Source organism: Sinocyclocheilus anshuiensis, unplaced genomic scaffold (assembly GCF_001515605.1).
Source record: "Sinocyclocheilus anshuiensis isolate Anshui unplaced genomic scaffold, SAMN03320099.WGS_v1.1 scaffold802, whole genome shotgun sequence".
NCBI classification, from domain to species: domain Eukaryota; kingdom Metazoa; phylum Chordata; class Actinopteri; order Cypriniformes; family Cyprinidae; genus Sinocyclocheilus; species Sinocyclocheilus anshuiensis.
The window spans coordinates 183785-193421 of record NW_015547667.1 but is presented as its reverse complement, the minus strand read 5'-3'; the positions used below and the strand labels follow the sequence as shown (position 1 = coordinate 193421).

General features: G+C 38.4%; 1 pseudogene; it reads left to right on the top strand.

Moving 5' to 3' along the window:
* The first annotated feature begins 251 nt into the window (after positions 1-251).
* LOC107702609 (uncharacterized) overlaps positions 252-9637 on the top strand; it is a 91020-nt pseudogene continuing 81634 nt past the window's right edge.

Here is a 9637-nt window from a genome sequence, read left to right as displayed (position 1 = left end):
AATCTTTTGTTTCATTTTTTCCCCCCGTTGGCCTCACGGCCGACGGTACCCAAATTCTCGACAAAAGAGCAGTTTCCTTTATCCCTGGGTCCCAGGAGGGCACGGAGAGTTGCAGACGGACTAACGCTGGACCTCACTCATCCTCCTCCTTCGCCAGATTATCCCAATTCGTCGGTCACGACGTGACGTCTCCGTTCCCTCCTTCAGGGAACGAGGGTTACCATACGTAACCGAGACGTTTTACTGAAATAATGGATGATCGGATTCGTTGGAGGTTTGGAACTGGAAACATTTTAATAGCTGAAATCAATAAACGGGCCAGCAGCATGACTGTATATGATGATGTTCTTGATGGGAGATTCAGAGACCGACTGAAGCTGGACAATCAAACTGGATCTCTGACCATCACAAACACCACAACTGAACATGCTGGAGATTTTCTTCTACTGATAATTTCATCAGGATTCTCATCAAAAACATTCAGAGTTTCTGTCTATAGTGAGTAGAGATCATTTGTTCTGTCCTTCAAATATTCTTATGTTATTAACTATTTACATATTGAATTGTTGAACTATTTAATATTTTGAGATGATACACTGTATAATATATATGGTATATGGTATATTATATATGGTATCTATATAATACCAAATATTCATTTTTTATTCATATTATGTTTGTTTATTCAGAAATATTAGTTGATGTCGGTGCTGATATTAACATTTATTGACTGAGCTGATCTCAGTTTAATGTTTTTATTCCTCAGACTTGGTCCACTGTTGTGGTTCTACTGAAGCTGTGATCCGATTGGTCCTCTCTGCTCTTGTGGGCGTGGCTACTGTCATTCTTCTGGTTTATGACATCAGATCCAGAAGAGCTCAACAAGATCAAGCACAGATTCACACATCAGGTACATGATTGATGTCATTTCTCATAAAACTGTTTAGTTTATTATTTATTAATCTTCATTTATTTGTAATGGTTTTGTATATTCACATACTTTTATATATGTTTGTTTTAGGTGGCTCATTTCCACACTAGAAGATGATGAACGACTCAGGTTGCTTATGTAACCATGGTTCCCTGAGTAGGGAACGAGACACTGCGTCCTCTAGGGGTCGCTATGGGGAATGCCTCGTCGTGACCCGTGTCTGAAGCATATGTGACAGACTGGGAAAATAAAAGTACCGAGTAATAATGGGAACCCCCAAATATTTTTTTTCCCTCTTTTTCCTCAGATTATTCTTTAAGAGACTCTTTAAAAATGTGTTCTAATGTTACATGAGTTTAAGTGTCTTCTGTAAAATGCCTGTAGGTGGCGCATTACACAAGAGTGATGAGGATTTTACGTTCTGGCCAAAGGGCAAAGCCATTAAAGAAAGTGCCAGAACGCTGCAGATTCTAATCTGTGTCTATCTCATCATTTCCTACAGGTATGTGAAATGGGTTTTATAGACCAATATCTATCGATGCTAATCTGTCTATCTCATCATTTCCTACAGGTATGTAAAATGGGTTTTATAGACCAATATCTATCAATATTGAAACTTAAGAGGTTCAGAGATTATGTTTGTACGGTAAAAGTCATTGTCAAGTTTTAAAAAGATTAGTTTATTTGCGATTCAGTCAATGCAGTTCTAGTGGAATAAACAGCGTTTACAATTCATGAGACTGTTAAAAAGGTGAAGTGCAAGTAAGAGATATGAAACAATCTTGCTATATTCCTTGTGTAATCTTGATAGATTTTCCAGATGGAGCTGGACAATGTGCAATATTGAGTGTAGTCACTTCATTTCGGTTATGTGGAAAAGTTGAAACATAAAATGGTGGTTTTCTCTAAAATGTACACTCGTAAGGGTTAAAAACATCATGTATACCTGCATCAATTAAGACTGTTGATGCTCACTAATTGTTTATTCCATCAAATTGATTGTGTTGTAGCATTGTAGTGATTCTGATTTCTCTTTGTATAGAATTTCACTATATCTAAAATAGAAAAAAGTGAAACATTAAAGACAAATGAAAGTGAGTGAACACATAAAGTGATGGTAAGAGACAAGACACGTGTTTAGTTGTATCCAGATGTTTATTGTTGCTTAAAATGTACAACCAAAGAGAAATGTTCAAATGTATTACATTTACAGACTTAAGGGACATAAATTTAAATGCTGTGAATTTAATTGTCCAGAAAGCATGACCGCTAAGGAACATTGTTAAAAGTTATGATTTCAAAAGTGTTATACTTGCCTGTTATTTGCAAGAAGAGAAAAAAAAGAAGAAAAAGAAGAAAAAGCCATTAAAGAAAGTGCCAGAATGCTGCAGATTCTAATCTGTGTCTATCTCATAATTTCCTACAGTTACTTGCTCTCATCCTTCCCTGTTTGAGACCGGTAACAAATACAGAAAAACAATGGTAGCTTCCCCCTTTCCTCGAAAAGAGAGACAAACGAAAGCGGATCTTTTCATTAAAATACGCTCACAATGAACGCGGATTGCCCCCTCAAGGACATCGCGTGCGTGCTCTTTGCCCAAACAAACAACACAGAGATCGTGTGTGTCATCAGGTGTCAAATAACAACAACGCGGATGCACACACCCTCTAAACGCTTTGCTAGTGCTCGCCATAACGATAGGAATATAGATCGCTCTTACCACGGAAATGCACGCTTCAAACAAAACGGTCAGTGAAGACGAAGAAGAGAATGACATGTTCTCCCGGCGCCTATTTATACTATAGTCGCACCGGTAGTGACATCATGGGCTGTCGCCGGCCAACGTGTTGTTGGTGTTTTTTCAATGTATGCTTCAGACACGGGTCACGACGAGGCATTCCCCATAGCGACCCCTAGAGGACACAGTTCATAGTTCCCTTGAAAGGGAACAGCAATGTGTTCTCTTATTAATGCTTAAAAGTAAATGTGAGTGTTTGTCATGACAAATACTGATGATTATCAAATATTGCATTGCTTATGCTAGATTAGTTAATATAACATGCTTTCCTTTCAATGTTTTTTTTTTTTTTTTTTACAATCTAATTGTTCATATTTGATTGGAGACTTTCAAAATCACATCAAATCACACATAAAGCTAGTGTGGTGTCGTTAATATTATTGTATAGATAAGACGTATTTAATACTGAAGCTCTTCTACAGGCTGAAAATGTAAACAATAAAACAAGCACTCTCCTGTCATTTTTTAGTGTCAGATTTTTCAGAAATCCAATTTGAAAGACTTATTGTTCATATTTTCTCAGATCAGACACAGATCTCACTTTACTACTGCTGTCCACTGCTCGCTTCTGTATTTGCTTGCCTTCATCAGTCAATTTTTCCCACTCTGAAGTTCAAGAGTCCGTGTTTTATTACATTTATGATGTTGAGCGCCTCCCGGAGGAATACAAACTATATATTTAATAGTTTCAGCAGTGCACCACATATAATGAATTACATTACTAAAACATTATTATTAAGCTCATTAGTTTTATTTGTATTTTTCTATCCACAGCAATAAACCAACAACTTCCCCTAGTGTCTCTTTTAACCTGAGAAAATGCTGATTTGGGAGATGCTTTAATAATAATAATTGACTTTGCTATAATATATTATAGTAATATAGGCCTAGTTGTAATATACTTTGAGAACACAGTGAAATACATAAACAGCATATCAGCGCTCCATTTCCTCCGACAGGCAACGATGAAGTCTTTAAATCTCTGTGGTCTGATTTTTGTCTGTGTTTCATCTGCAGATCAACAACATCATCACGTGTCTCAGTCTGAATCTGCATGTAATGGAGGCTTGAGCCGTTGATAGCATTCTAATGCAGTTATTAATGAAGTTATTAGAAAGAGAGTGAGAGAGACAGAGACACAGAGAAAGAGAAAGAGAAAGAGAGAGAGAGAGCTTGTGTGAATTAGGCTACCTCTGTGCGTCCCTCAACAGTGTTCTGCAGCAGCGTCTCTAAACAGCGCTGTTATTACCTCGCTAGTGAGAAATGTCATGTGTAGCCTTTAAGTTGCTACACTATATAGGCTAACTGATCAAATCGTCAGGGCAGCGCTGACAACACCTTTTTGTGCAAACTGCATGACCGTAGTGTGCGTGTGCGAGCACGTGATTGCAGTAATTCCTGTGTGCTTTATAGGTACTGTATGCTAATTTCCGTTATTACAGTTAACCATGCAAAGTGATATGGGACTGTAATGCGGTCAAGCGAGCTGCCTGGAACTATGTTCACCGTGCGTTTCCCTGTAAATAATTGCACACCTCAGAACGTTCGTCAGCCAATCAGATTCAAGCATTCAACGGGCCCCGTAGTATAACAGGAGTGATTTGCTCAGTATCCTCTGTCACTGACTCCACTAGTTCTGTCTGAATGCTTTTGCTGTTCAGCTGGGTGTCATTTGCATTCGCACTGAAGAATTACTACACAAAAGTGGTACTTTTTTTTTTATTGTGTACACAATTTTCCTTAGTGTCTCAAGTTGTCAATTTTTTGGTCTTTTCTTGTCCTACCAGAACTTTGTCCTCCACCTCAAGCTGTGAATTTCTTATCCTACGATGGGCTGCATGTGGTCTCTAATCATGCGTCTCTTGGTTCAGAGCGAGTATAATAATATCATCAGAGATATTTTCCACTCAAAACCTGTGAGTGCTGATGAACTTCATGTTGATTTTGCTCTCTGAATGACGACACACTTGTATTGATATGTGCCATTATATACAGCAGATGTTGTGATTCCCCTGAACTGTGCTGTGAGCTCCAGTTGATGGAAACCCATTTCAGATCAAGCTCACTGATCACAGTGGAGACATTCATACAATGAAAGAGCTCATATAGAGATTAATTGGGAACTGGTCTCTGCAACTCGCAACTGATCTTTATTAACTCTGAAGTCACAGTCTTTAGCAGTTTGACTAAAGTGAGTGAGAAACTGTTGCACAATGTCATGTTGTTTTTGTCTCACTAATGCAGTGTTCACTCATAAGCAAAGTAAACATTTAGAGCACTGGTTCTCAAATAGAGTGATCGGTGATCCTCCAGGGGGGCTGATAACTTGAGCTTCCCCTGATTTTCCTGTAGGAGAAACAACTCAGCAGAGCTTTTTTTCCAGGAGTTTTGTGGTCAGTAGATCTATATATGGTGTGTTTCCAGTCCGGCCCCTCTGCCTGAGCTATTTGTAAGAGTTTTAATATGGATGCATCACCTCAGCATTTGCCTGTGTCCATTTTGTTGTTGTCTTCACATGTAGAATGACATTTGAACTGTTGAAATTGAGCAGACATGATCAGGCCACAGTCTGATCTTATGATAAGGGTCAGACCATGACAACTGAAAAACTTCCTCCAAGCTGTCTCACATACTCTTATAGCAGCTGTAAGGACTAATGCAGTGTTTGAAGAAAGTAAAAAGTATTTAGAGCATCGCATCAGCTTCATAAACCGTAACTGCTGAATATTGATCATATGAACATATCAAGAGAACACTTTTCTACACACAGTTCTAGCAGGTGATCTGTTCCTGCTCCATAAAGCCATTAGAGCAACTCTGAAATCAGCCTGAGAGGAGAAATAATTGAGACGTTTGATACAACAAATGAGCTGAAGACAGTTCCAGGAGAGAGCAGAGCCAAACACTCTCAGGATCTCCTGAGCAGATCAAACGCTGCTTTAAGACAATCAAATATTTCAAATATTATGGGTCAGTTTGTTTCTGTTGAAAACAACACCATTGACGTACAGGAAGTTAATGCCTGCTGGAGCTCAAAGTGACAATGTTCAGAGTGTGAAATATTCAGCAAAGAAAAGTGCTAGATAGCCACATGTATTAACACTTAAAGATGTGCAGTTATTTTGGATGAAGGTGGAGTTTCACTTCATTTTACTACAGAGCAGCTTCATATCAGCTCCTCTGTCATTTTATTACTGAACCAGTTTTGAAGAGTTTATTTGTGTATTTTTTTGAAGAGTGTATTTTCATATGATTTGTGGACTGAAACCATTGAAGATGTTTTGGACTGTTTTGTTCTGTTTGTGTTTCTGGCGTCTGGATGGTGAGTCTGAAATGTGTTTTATGGCTTCAGTTGCTTCTGTTCTGGTACCATGTAATAAATTACTGGTTAAATTAGTTAGATAGGATCAACATTCACTGTTACACTGTTAGAGGCCAGTACTGATGGGGGCATTAAAATTCTAAGGAAGGGCAAAAGCAAACCGACAGAAAAATCCAAACTCGGCAGGTGACAAAGTTATTTATATACTCTGACATGTAGTCCTGGAAACAATTGCTATACAGTGCACAACAACATCCACTGCAGACACAGAAAAGAATCACATCAGGTGCATACAGGTATATCCATATAATAAAAAACAGTAAAACTTAGGCCCCATCCGTTTAGCTGTATACGCATACATTTTGTATCGTATATAATGTTTTTTTTTACCTTAAATCGCATAGACACATTTCATTACACCAAATACACAAAATAATGTTCTTTTTAGCAGCATCATATGACCCCTTTAACTAACATTAACACAGATTAATAAATGTATTGTTCCACGTTCGTTTGTATATGGCGCGCAAAGTTTATGCGCATAGTCCAAGTCTTCTTCTCCGTTTTTAGTGTATCTCTGTGGCAGAATTACAACGCCACATGCTGGTCTGGCATGTATACTACATCGTTTTGTGTCGGTTTTGTGGTTTCGTGTGGACGCAGATATTTCTTGAGACGAGGGGAATAAAAAGATCGGATAGGGAAAGCTCTGGCTTCGTGTGGACATAGCCTTAGTTAGTGGAGTTGGAGACATCAGCATTTCACTGAATACGGTTTCCTCAGAGTAATGCTTCAAGTTCTTACTCATCGTACACTCTTAAAAATAAATGTGCTTAAAAGTTTCTTTACAGCAATGCCATAGAAGAACCATTTTTGGTTTCACAAAGAACCATTCAGTCAAAGGTTATTTAAAGAACTATCTCTTTCTTACCTTTTTATAATCTGTAGAATCTACTTTCGCCACAAAAAAAACCTTTTGTGAAACAGAAATGTTCTTCAGATGTTGGTTCTTTATGGAACCTTTTAGACAAAAAAGTTATTCTATGGCATCGTGAAGCACCTTTATTTTTAAGAGTGTATGTTGTCTTTCTTTTGTTTGGTCTGTTTTTGGTTGGGACCAGATCGCAGCAGATTCTCCAAAGCTCTTTGAATTCTTTCTCTAATCGAATGTTTTGAACATAATGTGTTTTGGTTTCCAAAGTGTGTCCAAGTGGCAGCTGATTTGCAAAGAGAAACTCAATCAATTATGCTTGAGGTATAATAGCGATTTCATTGAAGTTGATCCATGTTTAAAAGCATAGATATCTCCAAACTTTTCTCAACTCTGTGCTCTTTATCCATCAACAGCACCATGCATGTGGCGAGCTCTTTTGACCATGCTTTTCCAGTCCCAGTTTTTAATCCTGAAATCCCCTGGTCATGAAAGTCTTGTCTTAATACATTCTTTACAATTTACTATATATATTTATGTATACAAAACAAAACATAAATAAAAACAATGACTAAATAATCTGTATGAACACCTAATCAAATCCGTTCTTCCTCCATATACATTCTGAAAACCATACTTTTATACTGGTCATGTTTGAGCATTGCTTGAGCACTAAACTTAGTCTGTTCCACAATGTTACTCCACATACAGAAATACAAAAACTTCGTAATGTTTTAAAAGGGCTATTCAATAAGCTTGCTGTGATAGACGATGTTGACGGTTTTACTGGTGTGAAGCCGCAGCACCGGTTACGTCACTTGCCCACCGCGGCACCGTCCCCCACCGTCATTTAGATTTTTTTATAGTAATAAAAATCATTTAGTTCAGTTAGAGAACAGACACTACAATTAAAACTGTACGTGGCTGCTCAATGTAGCGTGCCGAACAACAGTCGCAACAGGCAAATATACACAGAGTTTCGGAGTTTCGCGCTCAAGTTCACAGAGACCGAGACGGCAGAAAGCGCATCCTGTTTGCTTTCATTATTTTATAAAAGCACAACTTTTTCGTTGTTATTGTGAGTGCACACAAATAAATGTAGAGTCTTTACATATTTGAAAGATGTATTACTCTTACCTGTATGACCAAAAATGTCTGAGTATTATAGGGTTAAGTGATATCCGCAACTCTAGTTTGAACGAGTATAAGGACAGTGTTGTCGGTCATAACGTCTGGTGAGAAATAGCGCAGACACTGGACGAAGATAATTATCAAATGGAGTATAGTTTGAAAGGCTGCGCATTTGACTGTCCGTATACGCTGAGCTGCTTCAGACAGCGCGCCAGTAGTGCTACAACCAGGCCCGTAACCAACTATGAGGCCACCAAGGTCCGGATCTCGGTAAATTTTTCATGTCCAAAAATACAATTCGTTCTTTGAATGACTAATTTGCTGTTAAACTCCTCATATGGCTCACTGGCTCAAGGTTGCAAATGTGACTGCCCAGTAAAACAATGAATACATGACTGGTCTTTCTAGTAAGGAGCTAGAACAGTCTTAAAAACTGCTTATTACTGTCTCTCCAACCCTGTCATCTGCCTCTGCCTTTTGGGATGCTTTCAAACCTATCAATTTCCAGGCATTGAAGGAGGTGATTGACAAGCTCAACACCTCATTTTGTTCTAACGATATTATTCACCCGAGATTCTTAAAATTAATCACTGATTCAATTGGACCTGGTTTGGTGTCTCTTATCAATAAGTGTCTCCAAACTGGCACTGTCCCTGGCAGTCTTAAAGTGGCTACAGTCACTCCCCTACTCAAGAAGCCTTCACTTGACTCTTCTGTTCTAAAAAATTTTAGGCCAATTTCTGTCTTACCTTTCATTTCTAAGGTATTGGAGAAAATTGTGCTGGATCAACTTCAACATTTTTTGACTAGTAATTGTATTTATGAGGTTTTTCAATCTGGTTTTAAATCTGCTCACAGCACTGAGTCTGCCCTCTTGAGAGTGTTAAACGATATTTATCTCTCCACTGATTCTGGAGACTCTGTGGTTCTTATTCTTTTAGATTTATCGGCCGCTTTTGATACAGTTGACCACTCCACACTATTATCCAGACTAGAGTCCTGGGTGGGTCTAAAAGCTACCGTTCTTAATTGGTTTCAGTCATACCTGTCTGACAGAAAGTTTTTAGTGAAGCTGGGTAATTTTACCTCTTCCAATGCACCTCTGACCTGTGGCCTACCGCAAGGCTCTATATTAGCTCCTTCTCTATTTTCTCTCTACATGCTACCTCTGGGCTCTATTCTAAGGAAACATGGTGTCTCTTTTCATTTCTATGCAGATGATACTCAAATCTATCTACCAATCAAACCACGGATTTGGAATACCCTGCCTTTAGAAATTAGAATGGCCCCTTCTCTGCCTGCCTTTAAGTCCCTGCTAAAAACCTATCTGTTTTCCTTAGTGTATTGATTACTGTTATTCGGTAATTTTTGAATGGGTTGTTCATATTTTTATTTGGCTTGTTTTCTTTGTATGTTTTTATAAATTTCTCTTCTGTAAAGCACTTTGGTCAGCCTAGCGGCTGCTGTAAATGTGCTATACAAATAAAATGAACTTGAACTTGATGTCTCGCCACTAACGAGGG